The sequence below is a fragment of the Pholcus phalangioides genome, unplaced genomic scaffold, assembly GCF_987345545.1.
Source record: "Pholcus phalangioides strain wild (caught in Gottingen) unplaced genomic scaffold, Ppha-v1.0 ptg000015l_1, whole genome shotgun sequence".
Classification (NCBI taxonomy): Eukaryota; Metazoa; Arthropoda; class Arachnida; order Araneae; family Pholcidae; genus Pholcus; species Pholcus phalangioides.
The window spans coordinates 95431433-95455255 of record NW_028301608.1 but is presented as its reverse complement, the minus strand read 5'-3'; positions in this window follow the sequence as shown (position 1 = coordinate 95455255).

The window sequence follows — 23823 nt, the reverse complement described above, 5'->3', positions numbered from 1 at the left end:
CACTCAATACGCTAATCACTCCATATCAATTCTTCACTACATATATTCGATGCACTGTTAGGTCCGACACATTCAACTGTGTGAGTTGGCGGTGATTTTATACGCCAATTGTAGCGAGCGTCTTTCTGTGACGGTCCTATAGAAAAGAGCGAAATAAGTCGTTAACAGGAAAGATGAGCAGTAGGCTCTCCCTTTAAAAATTAAAGTTAGTATTATAGGAGTACGAGTATGTGATATAATTTGTGTGATTGAATCTGATTAGAGTGCACAGTAGCAGCAATTTAAGTTACATTTCACTGAGCTATTGAACACAACGTATAATCTGCTTGTTTAACACATTCATAAATAGTAATTTTTCCTAAAACTTATATAAGTTTTTTACTTAATATTGTGTATGTATATTAATAATTATTATATTTTATAATAACAATAACGTTATAATTATAATTACTAAATGTCTAAACTAAAAAATGTCTTACTTATATAAATTGCTATAAATATATTTCAACGTATGTTCGAAACGAGAATTCTCGTTCCCCGACGGTAACGATTTTTTTTTTAAACAAGAATTTTCGTTTCCCGATGCGAACGTGTTAACATCCATTGATATCGAAACCTTTTTACGTACAATATTATACTGACTGTAGCAAAATTTATCTGAGAACAAAACGAAATCCAAAACAACTTATCTTACATGATCGAATCATTCTAAGAATGAACTATGTGTGTGTGTGTGTGTGTGCCGAATTAACCATTGGCCTGAGCGGATTATTCCGCTCTTAACGATTAGCAACGATAAAAATTAACGGATGCAATAGTGTTAAAATAGAAAGGTTATGGAATCACAGATTAGCAGATGTTATTATGATATTACTATATAATTTCATTGCCAGCTTGAGTGATAAGACATCAAACGAAGTGCTACCTAAATTTATTCAGATATTGGAAGCGAAATTCGAAATTTTGGAGAAATGTGGAACTCAGCAACTGCTACAATATCGGCCATGCAATATTAAAAACAAACCGTTAGAAATCTTCAAACTTTCGGACCGACCCTTACATGCAAATATCACTAATTTGTAATCTGATCAATCTTTCCTTAGATTTCAACCCAGTTATTTAGTGGCTCTACTACCGAATAGAAATACTGAAGCATATTAGAATAGACAGCGACAACACATAACAAAGAAACTTCACGGAGAAAAAAATTGCAAGGACTGCATCAGCGAACTGCTACAATAAATATGATGACGTAATATCTAAATTGGTTTATCCAAGGGTATGGGCATAGTGCAAGCTGGTTTCCGATTCTACGAGTTGATTCCGTTACGGATTGGTTAAAATACTCGAAATTCAGGTTTTAATCCAATCAGCAACAATGCTCGGAAACCAGCGTGCACTGTACCCTTAGGCGGTTTTATATCATTACGGGCCCATCAAGGGTGGAAAAACCATTTATTTTTTGTATTGTGACGTCAATGTCACGTCTAATTGTTAAAAAAAAGAACAACGGCATAGGAGCAGCTATTGGTTGTAGCGATAATACTGACGTCACTTTGCACATTAAGGACGGATGATGAGTGTGCCATGGTTTTCAGTGACTGCTCTTTTATCCCCAGGCTGGCTTATCCGCAATATTTGGGAGAAGTAGTAACGTCAATATTATCGCCACAACCAATCGCTGCTCCCTACGTCGCCTTTTTTTAACGGTTAGACGTCACTTTCAACGGAAACTGGTTCTGCCGCTCTAAGATGGAGGACGACGAGTCCACTCGGTATATTTTAGGCGTGTTAGTTTGATCCAGTAACACCTTTTAGTAAATCGAGTAATTATTTTTACGTTTATATAACTAGCTAATATAATGTGTGCCTTGAAATGGGAGCCGATCGCTTTTACTTTATTCATTATAAATTTTCTCATTGGAAACTGTATTTAACCTGTAAAGTGCTTCTGTCAGCTATATATGATGAGCGTAGTAGCTTCCTTAATCATTTTTTTCTAATAACATTGATTAAATTTTTTTTTCAAAATGAAATTTTTCAAATCTAAGCGTATGTGCGGTATTAACGTATTTATATTGTTAGATTTATACTTGTTCCTTGTTGTTGCTGGTGCTGCTATCTTCCTTATTTCGAAGTGAATATTACTTGAATTTACCGTACATGCACCTCGTACATCAGACATACTAATAAACATGATTGGGAGGAGCAATCCGAATAGAAAAAATAATATTTTGGGATTCTACGGCAACACCTAAAATGAACTTAGGCGGATATCGTGATATAATTTCACATAATAATTTAGAAGAACATAACTTCAATGGATTACACAAGAAACCGCAGTCTTTCCCACAAGATAGATAAAACCAATGAAATCCCAACGATTTCCGACATGTATGAAATAAAAGCAAAGCGATGTGATAAAAACCAGATCCTTACCATCGTTTCGAAACAGTGATCTCAAAGGATGAAAAATTATTAAAAATGGTCTTGGACGGAAAGAACCATGGCACCAGCTATCGAGGCAGACTCCAACAAAAGATTAACGAGCGGCTTAGTTTATGATGACGTTTGCTTTATTGCGTAAAGCCAGGGCCACACTCGTGTCTGGCCTGGCCCAAAAGTCATTCGCAAATATTTGCTTCCATATTTGCCTTTCCCTGATGTAAAGAAACAGCAACGGTATAGGGTGGCTACACGCTGGCCCAGCCTAGCTCAATGCTCTTTGGCGACACGTAAGAGTTGTGTATAAACGGGAATATCCAAAGTTGCTAAAACGTTTCACGCAGTATGTAAAGGCCCTGACGGATAGCAAGCCCATAATGTTTTGTATAGCTAGACACTCTCTTGTGGAGCGTTAGCTTGCCGATGATATGAATGAAAAAAATGATAAAGAAGAATTATTTCACTTTTTCGTCGAAAAGATATAATTATAAAAATTTAGTGAACACAAACTGTACAAACGTTTCCATTAAATGCTTGCGATAAGAAGAAAGAAAAATTATATTTCAAATATAGAATCGGTAATTTTTTAAACCTATAGACTTTTCACGTATAGAATGTCTATATGTGTACCTCTAACGATAAACTTTTGGAAGAAATTAAGTTTACGTAGTCTTCCAAATTTGTTAAAAGCATAATTTTTCTTTTTAAAGATATCGTTGTATGTGCAATACGAATGTTAGTGGTATTATCCGAAAAGTAACTTTTAATGATATTGGTCGCTCTTTGTAACTATGTTGTAATGAAATTATGTTTTCGGTCCAAAAATTTTCATGACATTTCTATAGCTTTGCTTTGACAGAAAATGGTTTTGTTCGCACGTTCGAAAACTATAATGTATTCACTGTATTTCTTGGAATATCGTCCGTTGTTCTTGAATTTTTAAAAGTGCAATTTTGAAGCTTTTGCAACGTTTATACTAATTATATTTCCTCCGTAAAATAGCAAAAAAAAAAAAAAGGAACATCAACCATTGCTAACATGCTGTATGTAATATAAAAATTATTCAATCATTTCACTTCCCTTACAGTTAGCAAAATTGATGGCAGCCTACACATAACAAGCATTAAACAGAAATGAACTTCACGTTAGGTTCACAACACGTACACACACACGTGCCAACATGTACCAATTCGTTAGAAATTCCGTAGAGGAATGTGTGCGAGGTGCATGTATGGTTTAGTAGTGATGGTAGTACTAGTAGTCTCCAACATTTGGCAATCATTGCCAATGGAGGAGTGGCCACACTACTCGCTCATGACCGATTTTGGAACATATCCAGGATGAATACGAGTGTAGCTGTGACTTAATCGCATCAACACATGCAAAATGGAAAGAACATCATCATCAACTAAGAAAAGCTCGTTGCATTTTTCAATCTTTTGTTGATATTTGTTGATCTTTGTTACCGTCCACTATGATAACTGGCGCTATTATGATCCTTTCCATCTAAGACCATTTTAAATTAATTTTTATCCTTTGAGAACGGAACCCAGCGTGTTTCGAAACGGTCACAAGGATCCAGTTTTCATCACATCGCTTAATATCCATTTCATATTTGTCGACGATCGTTGAATTTCACCGGTTTTATAATTTCAATGGGCCTATATCGGTGCGCAACTTCTGGATACGGGTCGGAAGTGCCCTGCCGAGGAGTTCCATCTGGATTGCGCAAGTCGTTTCGGAAGAAAAGTATCAACACGCACAAAACAATAAATACTTAGGATGACCATATTTCTTCCACAAATATACGGGATATCGACAAGAAAGTTGTCAAGGCAAGTAAAATTGCCAATTATAGCCGAAAAAATTGTTTAAGGCATGTGAAGTTGTCACCTAATATCGCCAAAATTTATTTTTGAAAAATCTCCAATCGCAGATGGGTACAGAAAGTGAAAATGTAATTTATCAAAAAGAACTTATGTGTTTTTGACAAATATGTGAGATAAATATATTTATTTGACTATAGTTTATTATTATAGAGTCATAATTGACATAATATAAATTATAAGTCATGAAAAGTTCATGATTTCGAAACTCCAACTTAGCCTTGTAAATAAGTTGTAAATGTTTATATGTTGTAAATAAGCGAAAAAACGGAACATTTTATTAAAAAAGTTGGGGCCAAAGTTCAAAATTACAGAAATAACCTGTAAGATACGGGTCATACGTCAAATGCTCTCACTTTATATGCAAGTTTCTGGCCCGGAAGTGGCAGAAAAACCGCATATATATATGGCCAGCAGACTGAGAAGGTTGTGAACCGATCGTCTATATCAATAAGCAGTTTTATTCAGATGAGATGAATGAATATGATATTTGAGACGAAATAATTCAAATTATAAGGTGGAGACTGTGTGTTTTATAGGCGGGGTTTGTAATAAATAAAACAATAAACAACCACTACAAAATAGGGGCTAAGCGAAGATATTTCGATAAACCCATGATGAATTTTGAGCCCTGATAAATATCCATTGATAGCCACGTCTAAAGACAACTCGTAGTTGTCGAGAACTTTTGAGACTGTAAAGAAAGGGCCATTATCGAACATAAAAACCGAGTCAGAAGCCATAAATGGTGAAATATAACTTATCCAACGACAGTTTCTTGAAAAAGAAAAGAAAAAAAATCTTGGTAATGGTACGGATATGAGACTCACTACTGCAATAGTGATGAGATTGGCTCACTTCAACCTCTGCAATTACAGTTATCCAGCTTCATGGACTTTAATGCGATTTATAGCTGTTCGTTCTCCTCCCACGTTCAGTTCGAACGGACTGGTTTGCCACATAAATTCCGAGGAAACGGGCCAAAGAATGTCTCGATGTGAAAAGAAAAAATCTCATAGTGCTAAACTGAGTATCTTTCTTTTATAAACGTTAACAACTGTTTCAGGTGACCTACCATAGTTAGGCAGAAAGTGGTTTATATTTTTTGAGAGAACCAAGAAGAAAACCATCAATGGTGTAAGGCTATGAAAACGTACACAACCTCGGACCCTCGGGACGAATGCAGCCCAAAATGCGGTCCAACTTCGACCATGTATTGTTACGTCTACACCGACTAGTAAATATCGGTGCATTATATAAACTTTACTCCAGATAACTTTTCACCTATCGGAAGACCTGTATCAACACAAAGTATCTATCGGGAATAATTAAAACAAAGAAATAGAGGAGACCAACGAACTCATATATACACAGATGGCTGGAAAACTATCTCAGGAACACCAGCAGCATATGTAGTAGCGAAAGATCATAAGATCATCGAGTGCTGGAGTAGTAAGCTAAAAAAACGACAACAGTATCTTCCAAGCTGAATTACTAGCGTTAAATATGGCAACCATGAAAGCTCATGAACTCAACAAACAACTATAATCTATAGCGATAGCCTTTTGTGTCCCCCTCATCCTGGTCACGGCACCACTCTATGTCGCACCCTTATCACGACATATAATAATAATGAAATATCAGTACTCTACGTTACGCGCTTGCAGGGCTTTATCGCAGAATTACACGTATATAACACTGAAATATTGAAAGGACATTGCGAAAATCATGATGCTTCACTTTCACTTTTAGGATTACAAGTTAGTTTTATTCAGGTTATTCCTATAATCTTGTTACATTACACAAATAACTCAATATAGAATATAAACGAACAAGGACACTCTCATAGTACACAAGGATTTATACAGAAAAAGGTCACTCATAATAATTAATGACAAAATTTGGTCAACTCACCCATCATCACCTTCCACTGGCGATAAATATAAAATATAAAATATCCATCGGAGCGAGTCACCTCGCTTAACAATTCAAGGGCAGCTATTAATTTAAATTAAAAACATGCCATAATTAAAAAAAACAACAATAATTACACTTGAAAAAAAACCGCGTATTTTTTGGAAAAATACAAAATTTTTGATTTGGAGTGTATTTTTTTTGCGAATAAATGAGAAATTTCCGATTTCTTTTTTTTTTCTTTTGAGAAATTCCGATTTTTTATTTGCGAAATTTACGTATCCCTATTTATAATGTATTTTCTAATGTGCATGTTTTTATAAATAAATTGCCAAGGTATCCAGTCCGTGAGGAGAATGTGGCCGGGGTATTCTTTGGTCCAACTTCGATCCACAGAGAACAACAGGCCTACCACGATACAATTATTCATTAGTTACACTTCACTCATAGTTTGAAAAATTGATAAGAGATGGCAGCACTATAACAAGCGTTACACAGAAACCCATTTCACGTTAGGTTCACATCACATACACGCACATTTCCAGAATTGTGGGACGCGAAGTGTGCTGATCTTCCCGTTAGAAAGCCTCGAAACAAAAAGCATCATGCCCATAACGTACAAATAATCAACCATTACACTTCACAAGTTGATATATAGATGGCAGTACTGGAAAATTTCACACAGCACTAGATACGCACACTTCCGGCATAACACATTTGGTAGTAAATTGCCCATGGCGATAGATAGGAGTTTGAAAGAAAGAAAAGACCAAATATGGGCCCGCCAACGGGTTACCTCCCGCCCGCAAAAGGTGTTCTGGTGGATAATTATCAGTTGTTGAAGCTTACCATATTTGCTTCCTAAAATAAAGGCAAATCGATCCTTATGAGACCACCAAATATCACAAAAGAAAAAAAAAGTGAAATTGCCAATTACAGCCAAAAAAATATTGTCAAAGGTAAGTAGAGTTGCCAACTATCGCTAAAAAATTACTGAAAAATTGCCAATGGCGGAAAAATAGACGGTGTCACAGCAAGTTGCAATAGTATAGAAATTGTATTCAAGAGAAAATTGTGTGTTCGACAAATATGTGAAATGAGCATATTTATATGACTATAACTAATTATGGTAATTTTAGAGTCATAATTACGGTAAATTTTATAAAAAAAAAAAAAGATGCCGTGCAACCAAAATATCGGAAATCTTATGTAAAATACGGGTCATATGGTCACTCAATTTAAAACAATTTCCGGCCGAGGAGCAGCTGCAAAAATACTACTACTAAACCATACCTGCATCTCGTTCATATTCCTCTGCGGAACTTCTAACGAATTGATACATGTTGGAATGTGCGTGTAGGGTTGTGAACCTAACATGTTGTTTGTTACTTGTGTAATGCTTGTTATGCGTAGTACTGCTATCTGCCATCAATTTTTCTAACTATGAGTGAAGTTCAATGATTGAAGCGAAGTTCAATATGTGATTGAGCGAAGTTCAATGATTGAATAATTGTACCGTTGTAGGCCTGTTGCTCTCTGTGAGGAGACCATTTTAAAGGGGCGATCGGTTCCTTTGGTTGTGCAGCTATTGGCTACGATGTACATACAAATATCAAATGACTTGGACATAGGGTCGTAGCCAGAAATTTATTTCACAAACGAAGGGTTTCCCCACCCCGTTCTGTGTTCTGTATATCTTTTGGCTCGATTCACATTTTTCGCAACAAGTAGTGAGCTGTGATAGCTACTATCTTGAGTAGGCATTGGTAGCGGCGGATCTCAGGCCACATTATTGTCCTGCTTACTTGCCCACTGCCTACTTGCCCAAGCAGAAATTAAATGCTGAACGGGACCATTCCCATATATTAAATCTTTCCACTTATTCATTATATGAGACACCCAGGGTCGTTTCATACTGTATAATTTGATACTTAATACACTAATAATAATACACTAGGGCAGGCCGGGACAAGATAAGATAGAGGCACCTCTCTAGAATCGGTAAACGCTAGTATCCAAATTAGGGGTGGGGGGGGGGGGGTTCGGCACGTCTTTTCCCTACTAATCTCTACTGGCAGGATTTGCAGCCTCCAAATTACTAACTTTTCCCATATACCCTTGCAGATGGGTATCTACCGCAGATGCCTCCTACGGGTTACTTATTATAATTGAAAGTGCAATTGTCTTCACGCTTAAAGGCAATTTTTGAAATTACCCTAAAACTCACTATTTGTGGAATACGAAAAATTATATACTACCGGTACATGTTTTTAAAGAGTCAAGACACACTTCCCGGTCATTACCAGCATCATCGACTTCTTTTGTTTGCATATCACTTGTTGCAGAAAATAAAAAATAAATATGGTTAATGCAAATCCAATATTTTCGCCGAGATAAAGCACAAGTTAAAAAAACAAAAAAAAAAAACTAAACTGCAAACGATATGGTACGCATTTAGCAATTTTCAGGTCCGAGAACAACAGGAAGATTCGGGAATAACGACACCGAACGACAATGGCTAATGTGTTCTAGGTATTGCCTTGTTCTCTATCTCTCGGAACGATTCCGAATGGAAGTCTGATTAGTGCTCAGCGTTAATTTTGTGTTTTCCACTTGATTGTTCGCCGCTCGTGAAAAAGGCGCAGCGTGGAAATTAGTTTCCTTCGAACGAGTTTTTTTTTCTTTTTTTCAACTCCTTATATGTAGTTGAGTGTGTTATACGGAAGACAATTTCCACCTCGATTAACACATAACGATTCCTGCTCGGGGCTATCGACTAAATTCATTTACCAATTGAGTGAAAATCGATAATGCTATATGAGTCAATTTTACTGAGCTCATTCAGCTTCGCATTTCTTCTTTCTCGACAGGAATATGGATTATATTCGGTTTTAATCACGGAAGATCCATAGAAACTTTGATAACGTGCACTTCACTATGAAATAAAATTGGAGAAAATTAGACTCTGTGATGATCTTTTGCGATGGTTCGAGACTCATTGCCATGAACGAATACAGGTAGTTAGTATAATGAATGAAAATATCAATTATCTTGAAATAAAAAAAGGAATACCTCAGGGGAAACTACTGGGGCTACACTCTTTTTCAAATTTACATTAATGATTTATATGTCGTCTAAAATTACATGGTAAGATAGTGTCTTTTGTGGATGATACTGTTAACCACTTCGCTCACAAGCGATTGACAAGACACAAATACGATACGAGTTTTGATAAGCTTGTTCTAACGTAATGGCATGTTAGAAAAAGGAAGGAAAAAAAGTAGAAAAGTAGGAAAACAACAAATGAAAGGAAAACAGTATATTAATATACTCCATCTATATAACACTTACAGATAAGAGATAGTAGGTAAGAAGAATATTTCTTTTTTCACCCTCACCTCCCTGATTCTTACGACCCTCTTATATACATGTATATAGTAGAACCTATTTAGGCTTAGAATATAGAAGCTTTTCACCTCATCATCACGGAGATGAGAAGAACTACTTAATATAAGAATAACTGGTTAAATTATTTATATATGTCGAAGATAAAAATATTTGCCATTTGATTAGTAAAGTTGAAGATAATCTTAAACAGATTAACATGTGGTTAACAGAAAAAAAAATGCTCCCAAACATTGAAAAAAAATCATTGTGTCTAAAAAATAAAGATATAAAACCCGAAACCCCCAATATATTAATAAACTTACACACTTGTGAATATTATTCCCAAAGCTATTCTTGGAATCATATACAAAGCGTAAGAGAATATACATATTTAGGAGTTGTTATGCAAGACGATCTAAAGTAGAATAGTTCCACAATGTTTGTAGTAAAATTAGAAAAAAAATAGAGCAGTGTTATTTAGATTGATTGAGAAACATCACAAGTCCGGAACTCCTTAGGACCGGCATTCATGCATGGATCCAATCAAAAGTTACTTACTCAATGACAGTGTGGGAAGGCACTTACCACGATAACACCAAAAATTTAAATAATATTTACAATCCAATAAAATTTTAAAAATTCAATATTTAATAATTCATACCTACTGGAATCAGAAGTTTTAACGCTTGAACCGAGCAAGTCCATGTGTATAAATTGATAATTTTCATGGTAAAAAATCGATATTTTTTCATAAGTAACAACAACGATAGAACTTCAAATAGGTACAGTTTTTCCTCTTCAACAACAAAAACACATAAATACCTTGTTCAAAAACGTATAAATTACTCGGGAACAGCCATTTGTAGCAAAAATTGTCCAATTGTCCAACGTAAAAATTAATAAACATCACAAGGAAGAAATTATTACATTTGCAAATTCTATCTCAAATTTCGAAGCATTCATTGAAAGTATAAAGTACACAAGTTTGAATTCAATAAATAAATAAAAATCTGAAATGGATTTATAGTGTTACACACATAATATAATTACTGTTGCTTATTGATTACAGAAAAATCTTAAGCTCTGGGACAGATAAACTGGGTCCTCACAGCGCGTGAAATAAGGAAGGCAGGATCATGTTTCCAGTGGTGTGATGGTAGCATGCCTGCCCGGTTTGCAAGAGGGTCTGGGCTCGAGTCCCGGCAGAGACCAGATGACTCTTTCCGGGTTCACCTCGGCATAATATCCAGAAAATATTGTTGTTTTCCAAAGGAATGTTTACGAGGTGCATGTGTGACGTAGAAGTAGTGCAACAAAGCAACTTACGAGGATAAACAGTGTATGCTGATGTTATTTAGAAAACCATTTCATTACTATTATTATTCAATGATAATGCATTGATTTTTTTCAATAACTCCCTTGGTCGTTAATTCCTCTGTGTAATAGGTATTATTCCCATCAGAAATCATTTTCTATCCACCAAGTTATAAAATCTATCAAATGTACACATCAGTTTCTATCTCCCCTATTTTATTAACCTATCACTATTCCATTAACTATTGGCATATAAATGTAGATCACGCCAGACCCGTCATTCGCGAACAAGTCAATTATGTACCACACAAAAAGGGATCAATATATACATTTTTCTTATATCGTAATATACTTCTAATGTAAAGAAAAATAGCTTTGAGGAGGATAAAGAAGGAGAAGAAACGCATCCAAGAAATGCTTTTATTTTTATGCGGATGGAATCGACGATTTAAAAAAATAATAATAAAAACTTTTTTCTTGTGCTTTCGATTGTCAATAGCTGTCAACGCCCTGGGCAATTTCTCTTCGGGATCCGTTGAAAAATGCGATGTCTTTACCAGAGTTTTAGTAAAGCACCGATTACAGTATTTTTGCAGTTCCATACTTTTCATATAGCAATTTTTTTCCTATACCCTCCATCCTTCAATCATTTATACGATTGATATACGTAAAAAAGAAAAATTGCAAAAAAAAAATATATATATATAATAAATACATTCGTATATAACCAATACGTCTTTCACCTACGGTTCTGAAGCCACAAATGCTGAAGAATATTTCTATCCGGAGAATACAATGTCAATAAAAATTCATGGCGTAATAAATTCGTTTGGTTTTGGGTTCGGAGATATTTTCTAGAACTTATCCTACTCGTTAAAATAGGTTCAGGTAACATAATAAAATGGGATTCGAAATTGAATTACCGATACCGGGAGAGAGAAGTCGTACTTATTTTACTATTCCTATAGAATGTATATTTTTTTACATGTAAAATGCGTCTTTTATTCAGAAACATTGCCGAAGGAAACGTAAATTGAATTTATATATTTTATATTCGTTACTTTAGTTTGTTTTTAAATTTCAAAGTGATATCACAATGCTCCGTGATGCATTTTTCCACTTACACAACAGGCAGAGTTTGTTGTTGTGTACGAATATTTTGTAGAAATTTCTAATCAGTTGGGAAATAAAGCTTCTAATGCTTTTTGTACGGGGAGGGGGGGGGAGAAACCGTAATTTGAATTTCCGGTTTGATACGTTTTACGTCTCGGAACCAATACAAAAGAATTTAAATTAATTTCAGATCAGATGGGAACAGAATTTTTGTGAGTTAAGTAAAAGTTAGCTTTTCCGTCCCAAACTAATACTAAACTCTCGGTTCGAGTAAATATAACGGCAGCTTTTTTTATTTATCTTCTGAAGTTAGTTAATTGCGCTCTTTCCGAAGAAATTGGAGAGACATTTAATTTTTTTTTTCAGGGGCAAATTAAATATAGACCGTTCCAACTTTCCGAGAGAAAAAAAATGTGCTGTCATCTTTTGTGGAACTAGAAAAGACGTGCTGTGTGAAGTTTAACGCTCATTTTAAGTGAGTGACGCCATTCGTATTTTTCTCGAATTCCGCGTCTACGTGAAATCGGATTTTCTAATAGAGGGATCTGGAACTAAAAAAATAGCATATCTATCCAATACCGATTGAACACGGGCACACTCGTGGTATAGAAGAATACAGTCATACCTCGGCTAAAACGAAGAAAATTAGTTCCGGAATCGCGTTCGTTAGCCGAAACGTGATTTCTTAGGTTTAGGTTTGCAATATAAGCATTGTTTGCACAACAGATATATCTCTGCGACCCAGAGAATATCTGAATTGAATTGAGAAACACACTCTCAATTGCAAAAAGTTTTCAAATGATATGCGGTTTCTTAAAATGTCGCAATTTATTTGAGGTGTCGTATATATAAAAAGAAAGAAATTAACTGTTTTTTATACAGTAGGCCTACCCGTTAGACAGTACATAATGAACTATACACAAATAGAATGAATTCAACCATTTTATTTTATTCACAATAAACAACAATTATATTGTTTGAAAATTTCATAACTTTTATAACTGAATTTAATTTATGTTTCTTAAATTGTGAACCACAACCGCAACCATTACTTTTTCTCAAAAATTACTTTTATATAGACCTGGTTTGTTTAATTTAGACAAGACTCATATCTGGCCGATCGTACGTAGTGCCTGTGTGCGTAAATTTTCAAGTAGTGAAATGTAAATGAGGCTCTGAGAAGTAATTTACAAAAAATTTCATCTTTTTAAATGCAATATTATAGGAGATATTTGATTTTGATGTTTTCAGCATTTATCGCTAATGATTAAGAGTGTGGTTCACAATTTAGAAAACGTAAATTAAATGCAAGTTTGTAAAAGTTCTGAAATTTCCAAAAAATATATATAAATATGTTGCAGGTAGTAAGTATTTGAATGTAAGTTTCATACTTAAATTGTCAAACATTTTTAAATTTCAAACATAGATTCGAAAAACTTGAAAATCTTTATAAAAATGCAAACTTGTCAAAAAGACTGAAACAAACAGTTTGACAATTGGATTGAGAATTTACTGGGGAAGATAAAGCTACTGAAGACATTTTTATTTCAGGTTACGTACACAATTTACTCGGGTCCACCTACGTGATATATTATCTCATTTCTGTGCCTTGTGCATGCAGATGGAAAAGATAATCTCTTATAATGTCCAGATTGTTCAGTTTGATAAGAGTACTACACCTAAGAGTCTTGCACTGATAAAACATGTCCACTGAAAACCTAGAAGTCAAGGCTCTTATTTTTTAGTGCTTTTTTAGCTTTGCTTAATCCTTTATTTTACCCGGAATGGCCCAGAAGCTTTCTCAAAAAGAAATAGACATAAATCTATGGGAAGTAATTCTGTGGTGGACATAAATCAATCAGTTTCGAGTGACAGTGATTATGACGAAATGTTCCCAAAAACAATGCAAATTAAATCTAGCTGGGGATGATGATACCTCTGTGAAATGATAACTGAACGAAATATGCGAATTAACGTTTTCCATATGGCTTTAATCAAGAAATTCGAATTGGTAAGTTTAATGATTCTTTTTATATTGTACTGGAAAAACTTAGTGGTAATAGTTTGATGAAATTCGATTATAGATATCGGTGATTGATTTTTTTTTGTATTTTTGCCATTTTACATGTTATAATATTTGAACCACGAATATTTAGAAGTCAGAAAATATACGGAAAGTTGCAATAAATCAACATTTTCAAGCCTCAATATCTCGGTGAATTTTTTTTTTTTGGCGCAAATTTCTTTGCAATAGAGGTACTAATATCTCTGCGTGGTGTTTTTTATATGTTTCCGCATCAAAGTATAAATTTCAATATTTCTCAAAGTTATTATTTTATTATGGTGTCAATATCACATAGCTCGATTTTCTCTTTTTTCCTGGTAATTTGTCATACTTTTATTTCAGAATGTTACAATTTTTATCACTTTTGGGCACTATTCATGATTAACCACATAGGCTACTGGGAAAAATAATCACTGAAGGCACATGATGTACAGTGCGAGACATAATTATGAGACGCTTTTAAATTTTAGTGAAATCACAAGAAGGAGCGAAGTAAAAAAAATATAATAGATTCCGAGCTATTTTATGGTGGTGCAAAATAGCTTTGTACCAAATATTGGGAGTTTAAAAAAAAGATTTTTACATCATTCATGGGAAAAATATAAGACATCTACTGATTTTTGAGGGAAACGTAAAAAAAAATTCAAACAAATACATATAAATTTACCAAAATCAAAATCAACATTTTGTGCAATGAGAGTGTCACAAGAAACATCATTCCAAGCCTGTGATATGCTTGAACCTCTTCTTTGTGTGACCTGACTCGTGAATTGGCGCATTATCATGTAGGAGAATATCCAATTTTCGTCACAAAGAACTTCTTTATATAAACCAAGTTGCTTCTGCAAAAGTTCTACATAGCTTTTGAGTTCATCCCTGAGGGTAGAAAAACTACATCAGCATTTCCTTGGGCAGAAAATGCTCCCACAAACCATCACTGAACCACCGAGGAAATTTCCACAACATTTCTTCTCTCCTCATTTTGCTTCTTTTTTTTTTTCTGTAAGCCGAGGAATTATCCCTTTCTCATTCCACTGTTATTATCAGGCAACATAACAATAGTTTAGAGCAAATTACTTGAAAAATAAAGAATGGTGTTTGGTCAGGAAGGAGGTGGGGGTTCAGAAAGCACATTGAATACCTGAATGCATGTAGGAAGCAAAGTAACCAGCGTGTTCAAGGAAACAAATCTATTGATAGGGGAAGTGTACAATGAACGTACTGCACAAGTTTTTTCAATGTTGTCAAGAGAAGTGCATGTTTTTTGTCGCTGGTCCATTTCCCAGAACTATCATCTCCCTTGATTTACTCCATTTCAAATTATGTCGAAAGATGGTATTCTTTCAATATCTGAGAAACGCGAAATTTAGGATTATCAAACAATAAGGACTGAAAAAATGCAATGCGGCCATTGTTTTCCTTTGTTTATTTTGTTTCCGTACTTATAAAAAAGGCATCTCTAAATTTATGCAGAATTAAAATAATTTCAGAGGTGAGTGTAAAAGCTGTATCTCTAATTTTGTATCAAGAAATATTTAAGTAACATTTTACAGTTTTTAAAATTTCACGAATTTTCTCATCTTAAAATTAAATGCGTGTAAAATAGCTTATTTTTTTATGGAATAACATTAATAAGACATTGAGATGCAGCAGTTTATAATGAACGAGCGAATTTATGTAATAAAGCCTCTCCGAAACGCTATTCCAACCATCATCCGATATAGCACCAAACTCGTTATACCGCCAAAATTCTTTGGGGCGGATGGCGGCATTACAACTGGATTCGACTAGATTTTAGAAACGCCGCCCGGTGGCACGCAATAGGCAAATTTCATGAATTTTCCTTTGTGGCAGCTCTGTACCCAATGGCATTTTTCCTACTGATTAGGTAGGTATAAAGAGGGAATGTGTTTTTATTGGTTCGTTATCCAGTCACGTGAAAAAATGAATTGCATAAAGTAATACATTCTACAGAACGGTAGAATGATGGAAACGAAAATATGTTATATTTCTGTCCTAATTTCTTACTGGAATTCACAAAAATTTTAAAATATCGAAAACTATCTCTTAGACGTCCTTGTATTTTCACTAGCAATTTATTGTAAACAATATGCCTGTACTAAAGTTTCATTATTGTGGAAATATACTTTCCGTTTTTTTTCTTGAGTATTCGTGGTGCCTTATAATTATGTCTCGCACTGCATTTTTTTAGGTGACTGTAGCAACTTTCCCGCAGCTAAACTGCCTTCCATATGCATTAATATAAACTGTACATACGCAATACTTGTGTGATACATTCAGGTTTTAGTAGTTTCCGGATTAGATTTCACATCTTTCAAGTTTCACAAACACCAAAACAACCCGTTCACACACTTGAAGGGTCTGAAGGAACGAAAATACCTCAGATTATCACATTTAGTAACCCTTTGCACCGTAAGTAATATATAAAATTGATCTGGACATAGCAATAAGATAGAAGTGAGTGACTTTTGGAAACTAATAGACTGGGAGAGTTCGAATTCCCTCCATGAAGAGTAACAGGAGTAACACTCATTCGTGTTTTTTTTTCCTTTCCAATATTTATCTTGCAAGCAAGGAGGCAACATGAAATGTCATTTTATGGGAAAAAAACTAGCGTGATTTCCCAACTGCTGCCAAAGTCATAATTTCTTCCTGTGCCAACCACTCGAGAATTACGAAATAGTCTAACACTACGTTACTTTTGAAAAACAGCGTTGTGAAATTTTACGATAGGTTCAGTATTGAAAATGAAGGTGTTTCCTTTTTATCATTTGTTTTATAAAGCGATTTAAAATAACAGTTGAATTAAAATAATATATAAAATCGAATCCCATTTTAATGAACTCTAAGAGAATGGAGAAATCACTTCGTTATAACAAAATTTCGTCATAAAGGAATTCAAGGTATTTGCATTTCTCCTACGTAAACTTATTTGGGGGGAATAGAAAAGTGTTTGCTAAAACGAGATTTTCGCTATAACGGTATTCCTTAAAACGGGATATATATATCCCGTATTGTGCAACCCTTGTTCCCCGAAGCCCGCCTTCTCAAAAACATGTTGGACGAAAAAGACAAAAGACAAAAATGTAAAAAAATGCAATATTTGAAAAATATATACACCAAAATGTTATTTTTGGGCTTTTTAATTCATTTTTGACATTTTTCGTTATCTTTGTAAAATATTCCTTGTAATTATTGTATCCCTGTAACTTTGTATATATTTTTCTCATGCTTCTTTGAGCTTTTAATCTGAAGCTCTGTATATATTTTTCAAATATTGTATTTTTTAACATTTGTCATTGTCTTTTTTTCGTCCAACATATTTTTTTGAGAAGGCGGGCGTCGGGGAACAAGGGTTGGCATTTTTAATGCAATTAGGCACAGCCACCCTTCAGAAACGCCTACACTTTTCGAAATATCAGGGTTCTCCCCGATGACGACCCACGGCATAGGTTCTATTTCACTCTTACAAAATTCAATTTCGTTTTTCTTTTTCTTAAAATAATTCTTTTTTTTTTGTATACATATATATAATACGGTACAATATACAGGTTCCACAGGTAACAGGGCATATGGTATTTTATTGGTGAATCGTTGATACTGGAGGCATACTTCCAATTAGAAAAAATTCGAGCATTTTCCCAACTCTGACAAACTTTTAAAGTAGCCTATTGTTCAAGTCGCGTCCCGTTTAGTGTATACGCAAAATTGGTGACGATGGAGCTTAAATTGTAGATTTGTATAAAGAACACAAGCATTCACAGACAGAAAATTAATTATATGTATATATATATATATATATATAGATATAGATATAGATACGTACAATATATGGAAATATAAATGGCAACTTGTCTAATTTTTAAATAGAGTCTAATTCAATGTCTCTCTATGAAGTATCCAGAAGATTTGGAGCATATAATATACACAATACCGGAATAATTTTTATATTGGTTTCGATTCTCCCTCATTCAAGAGGATTTTCCCTAATCCGACTGAGCCCGATTAACTCATATCCACCTCGTAATATTTTTATAGATGCAACTCCACTAGTCTTTCTGGAAAATATCGAATCATTTCGTGTCAAATGAAAGATTCAGCTAAGCTTCTTAGCAGACTAAAGCTGGTGTTGGTTGTGTAAATATTGTAAAATAAAAACACGTCTCCAGTATCGCATCCTACTGTAAATTCCCATTTATCCAATTTTTCAAGGTTTAAGGCGTTCATTTTAACCTTCCTTAAGTTTTTTGTCTTTTTTGCAGACACGCAAAAAAGACAAAAGTCCCTCTCTCTATATATATAAGTCTCAAAAGTCTCTCTCTCTCTATATATATATATATATGGAACGAATTAACTGATTTTCCATAGAAACCTACGAGAAATCTCATTTCGGTAAACGAATGTGATTCAGGAATAAATTATCTTCGTTGGCCGAGTTATCACTAAAGTAATGAATTCAAGAATATATAGTAGAAATTTTAATATTTAATACAATAAAAATGTCTTTGAGTAAAAAATATCACTGTAATTTAGTATACCGGGATTTTCTTTCGCCTCGTACACATACGTGACATCACGGAATCGACTTCCACAATTTTTGTTTTTTCATTTTGACATGCAATTCAGAAATATGTATTAGTATACGCGATAGAAATATCGTTATTGCCTGAAGGTATGGGAATCAGAAATGAGGGATCGAAAAAGAAAAAGAATAGTTAGATTTCAGAGAAATAAGAGTTCACAACTGAAAAGCTTGTCATCGACATGACGTCTTAAGATTTTTCGGCATCTTTTGCCACCCTTCCCTCTCACTTTTGTGCCAAGATATTCTCTCTTATATCTATATGATATATATATATATATATATATAATTTTTCTTTTGCTCTTTCTCTCTCATCTACCTTTCCTTCCTTTACCTCTTCTTGTAAAGTAGTAGAATGGCTGCAAGGAATGTTCCAGCAAAGTAAGTTCCGGAAAAGATGTTTGGAGAAAGATGTTCTAAATCCTTGACAGCAACATGGTCATGAAAGCTTTTTTTTTTATTTATTTACTCTTTTTTGTTGACTCGAAGAACTCCAGGTGCACTTATGTATGAAACATGGATTATTGGGCTGTATAAGGGTAAAGATATAAAGTATGAAGAAACGTTGAGTATTTTAGTAAAAAAAAAGTTTTTCTTGAGAGCACTCAAAAAAGAGAGAGATGGAAAAAAAAAAAAATTGGGCTTAAGTTTTTTGGAATCCTACAGAACATACGAATGATCTTCTTTAAATCCTTGTCATCCGGGTGAACATACCTCATTGAATGACTATAGCATAATTCGGCTACTGAAAGACTACAAATTAGTTATTTTCAGAAAAGAAATACCATAAAACATGTCTTATTAGCTTCTTACATCGTACTTGCACGAGATTATTTCACTTGAAAATGATCGCAAGAATTTTTATTTCTAAATATTATATTCTTTACCGAAAAAAGAAAAATGCTTCGCATGTTGAAGTTTTATGTGAGAGACGTTTATGTGTTTTAGTGAATGTCATTCCCAGCTGTTATGTGTTTTATAATTACACATAGAAAATTTATATTTGCGGGAGAAATTTCAAGAGTCTACTACGACTGGTTTGAATAACAACTGGTCAAAAATTCTTCTTTATTAAAATGTTTGGAACGATATTGATTTTTGAGTTGAGAGAAATTAAAAATATAAAAATATTCTCCTTATATTTGAAGAATCTGGAATTATATCTGATACCTAAAGTATTCTTTGCTTTCAAGTAGAAATCTTACGAATAGGTGTACATCTTTTCAATCCTTGGGGATCTCTATTCTAGAACAAAGGTTTTTAACGTTTCATGTCTGAAGAATTGGAAATGCGTAGGAGGTTGCATATCCCTAGAAATACCCAGGGGGGCGCGTCAAATTCTAGACATGCGTAAGAGACTTTCGTTTCCCAGGAAACGCACAATATGCGATCATGCTCGTAGAAATTCTTGAGAGATATGCTCTTTTTTTTTATACAATGTCATGACAAATTATTTTCACTTTATTACTTTACTCGCTTTCTTTGCCACGGCGGTTTATTTTTCATGTACCCTTAGATATCCCTTCAGTTTCCCTAGGGGTTCGCGTATCCGTACCCAAGGACGTACGTAGGACCAAATTTTCGTGGGAGGGGGAACTGTAAATCTCTTCCAAAGAAGTTTCTAGTTATCTTAAATTAACAGAAATAAAAATAAATGTAACATATAAAGGTATTTTCTTTATCAGATGTTAATTTATTTTTCACAAAAGTACTGTAAATATTGGATCACTTTAAAGAAAGGTCCCTGACCCCCCACCCCCCAAAAAAAAAAACATTATATAGAAATAGCCCTCTGATTGTAGCCCTCTTCAACGTACATTAATTTTGTTCACGGAACTCGAACTCACAACCCGAAATCGTCTGTTATCACCACAAAATCTGTTGATCGTGACAACACTCGATTGTCCAAGAAATATGTTATCGTAATTTTGTACATTTAATGTATTCATTTTTTTTATTCAATGAACACAGGAGTGTTCCATTGCACCAAAGCTGGCTGGGCTGGGCTGGAAAAGGTCTCGGCAACGCGTAAATAGGAATCATAGAGTTGTGGCATTCATTCATTCTGCCCCCTTCTCCTCTACCTGTAAAAAGTATCACTACCACTACTATTACTACTACTAAATCCCACATGCTCCCCGTCCATATTCTTCTGCGGAACTTCTAACGAATTTGTGCATTTTGGAATGTGCGTGTATATTATTTATGTGCGTGTATAATATTTGTTATTATGCTGCCATCTGCCATCAATTTTTGAACTTTAAGTGTAGTGCAATGTTGAATATTTGTACCGTTTGTATGTTGCTCTCTGCGGCTGACCATCACTGTGACGCGGATGTGGTTCGAACCTTGGTCCTCGCGATGCGAGTCCGTCACTGCGACCATAGAAACCACCGCTGTAGATTAGAACAAACATGTAGTAAACAAAAATGACGTTTGAAACAATGAAGTACAGGACACACCCCGCCATCACGTCTCAGCGACAGATATCGAAGCGTTTCCCAAGGATGGGTGTATAACAGAAGCTAAGAACATAAAATAATAATCATGAAAAATTTCCGTTCATGATTCTTACAAATAATTGGTTCTCGTGAAATTCTAAAATCACCACCAGAAATAAACTAAGACAATTGTTTCCGAAAAAAAAAAATCATTCGAATAAAATACGACAAACACCTTCAGCAGTTCCCGCAGGAAATATTCTATTCGACAAACATTAATTCATCATTCTAAAAAATAATAATATTGTTATGATTATTAGTTATAATCTCATGACAACAACAAGAATATTTTTTGGCTCATTTCTTGCCCCGTTTCACGATGCGTACGTTAACAAGACATGGCGAGAAACAACCGATCTTTATCTTTTCCATCTCTTCTGCGTGAATTTTCTGCGCATCCTGTCTTTTTTATATGTATTATTATTTTCGTATCCCTCATCGCTGGTGTGAGTTCATCCATCTTCGGAAGTGATTATCGTTCGGAACATCCATCCCGAGGCTCCAAAACAGTTTCAAGCCGTGGAAAAAAACAAGAAATGTGCAGCATTAGTAACGAAGATATCGGAAGAAGAGAAATACATGCAAGAACAAGTATATATATAATAATAATATCGGAACTAACGTTTTTCACGTACTTCAAACTCGTAGTTGACATTTGAGTAATGAACTCATAGCATTTATAAATGAGATTAAAAGTGAATGTTTGCCTTTGGAAAACGAGCTTCATAGTATCATTCCTCTACAAACTTTAAATATAATTAATTAATTATATTCTTTGCGAAAACAAAAAAAAAATAGAATGGTGATCAATGATCTTTATACAACTGAGATTAAATTAAATCATTATTGCGTTATATACAGGGTGGGCAAAAAGTCCGTAAAAAATTTAAAAATTCATAAAAACCGGTAAAATAACCGAAATAAAAAACGGTTTGCAGCGTAAACCTAGCATTGCTGGGTCACGGGAATTTTTTTAAGAGAGGGGAAAAATAAATCAAAAATAGCCGATAGGTGGCGCTGGTACGAGCGACTTCGGTGGAAATATGCAAATGAGAAGGTTATAAGGACTTGCGCGTTCCCAATCCACAATCACCGTTGTAAACCATGTATGTGAACAAGGATGCTGAGTGCGAAGGATGAAGCTTTGTTGGTGAAGTTGTTTTACGTCAACCTGTGATGATTGTGGTCATGTGGAACACATTGTTGTTGTTAGGAACCATCGAGTCGATTCCGACTTCTGTTGACTCTATAGTTGACTCTCATAGTTTCTCAACTTTTTTTGTTCCATCGCCCCATTCTTTAATTTTCAATTCAATCTTTCAATTTCAAATTTATTTTCAATTTGTGTGAATACATGTTCTTTTTACTATTGGCAACCAAGGAGACGAGATGTCCCATACTCGTTGTTACAATGAATAGGTTTATAAAATATAGTTCAGTGAAATTATTTTCAAATATATGATTGGGAAAAAAAACAATACAAAAAGAAAGATAGTGGTTACGAATAAAAATAGCATAATTATCAGAATATAAATAAAATATGTTAAAGATAAATAATAAAGGATATCCTCATGCAACGGTGGAGGTGCTTTAAAAATTACATTTGAATAATATCAACATAAATTCTTAATAGACTTAATATTGACCCCAAATACACAAAAGAAAAAAATATCAATAATATGTTAATGATGATATACATAATAAATATGGAGCCAGCACATGAATTTGTAGAGGATTATGGAAGGTGATTTAAAGATATGATTTAATTAAGCATGATGTTAGAGGATGTAATCAGAAATGGGACTCAATGTTAATGAATTCGAGCAGGTAAAGTTTGAGGCGTTTTTTAAAAGAAATAAATGCACAGTAGTGTCAGTGATTTCTCTGAGTAGATTATTATAGAATTTCGGAATCGGAAAGCAAAAGTGCTTTTTAAAAATATTTTTATGAACTAATGGAAGTGAGTAGATGACATTTAGACGAGCAGAAGTACGTGATACGTTAAGAGGTAAGGAGTATTAGTGTTTTTTATTATTAATAAGGATTTATAAAAGTAGAGGTAACGCACTGGGAGAATTCTCAATCGATGAAATTGATCAAATAGAGAGGTAGCATAATCATTAGTGATGCATCTGATAGCTTTTTTTTGGAGAGAAATATTAGGCTTAATATTAGTTAGATAATCTCCTCCCCAAACTGAGAGACCATACATTAAATATGAATGAAACATTGAATGATAGAATGTTATGAGAAAGTGGTTATTAATGTACGGTTTCAGATGATAGAGCTTATGTAAAATGAAACGGAGCCGAGTTTGAAGTTATTTAATATGCGAATTCTATTTCAAATTTTGGTCAATATGAACGCCAAGGTATTTAATGGATGTTACTTGTTCAAGACATTAGCACGTGCACGAGGTGAAATGCGAACAGACATGGAAAGTTATATTATGGTTGATTTGATTAATGGATTAAAGAGAAAAATTTATAAATTCACTTTTTGTTACATTTATTTGTAAATCATTACATTGAAACCAATTTCTAATTTTGATGATGTCATTGTTAATAATGGCAGTGAGTGCCAAATACTCCGTTC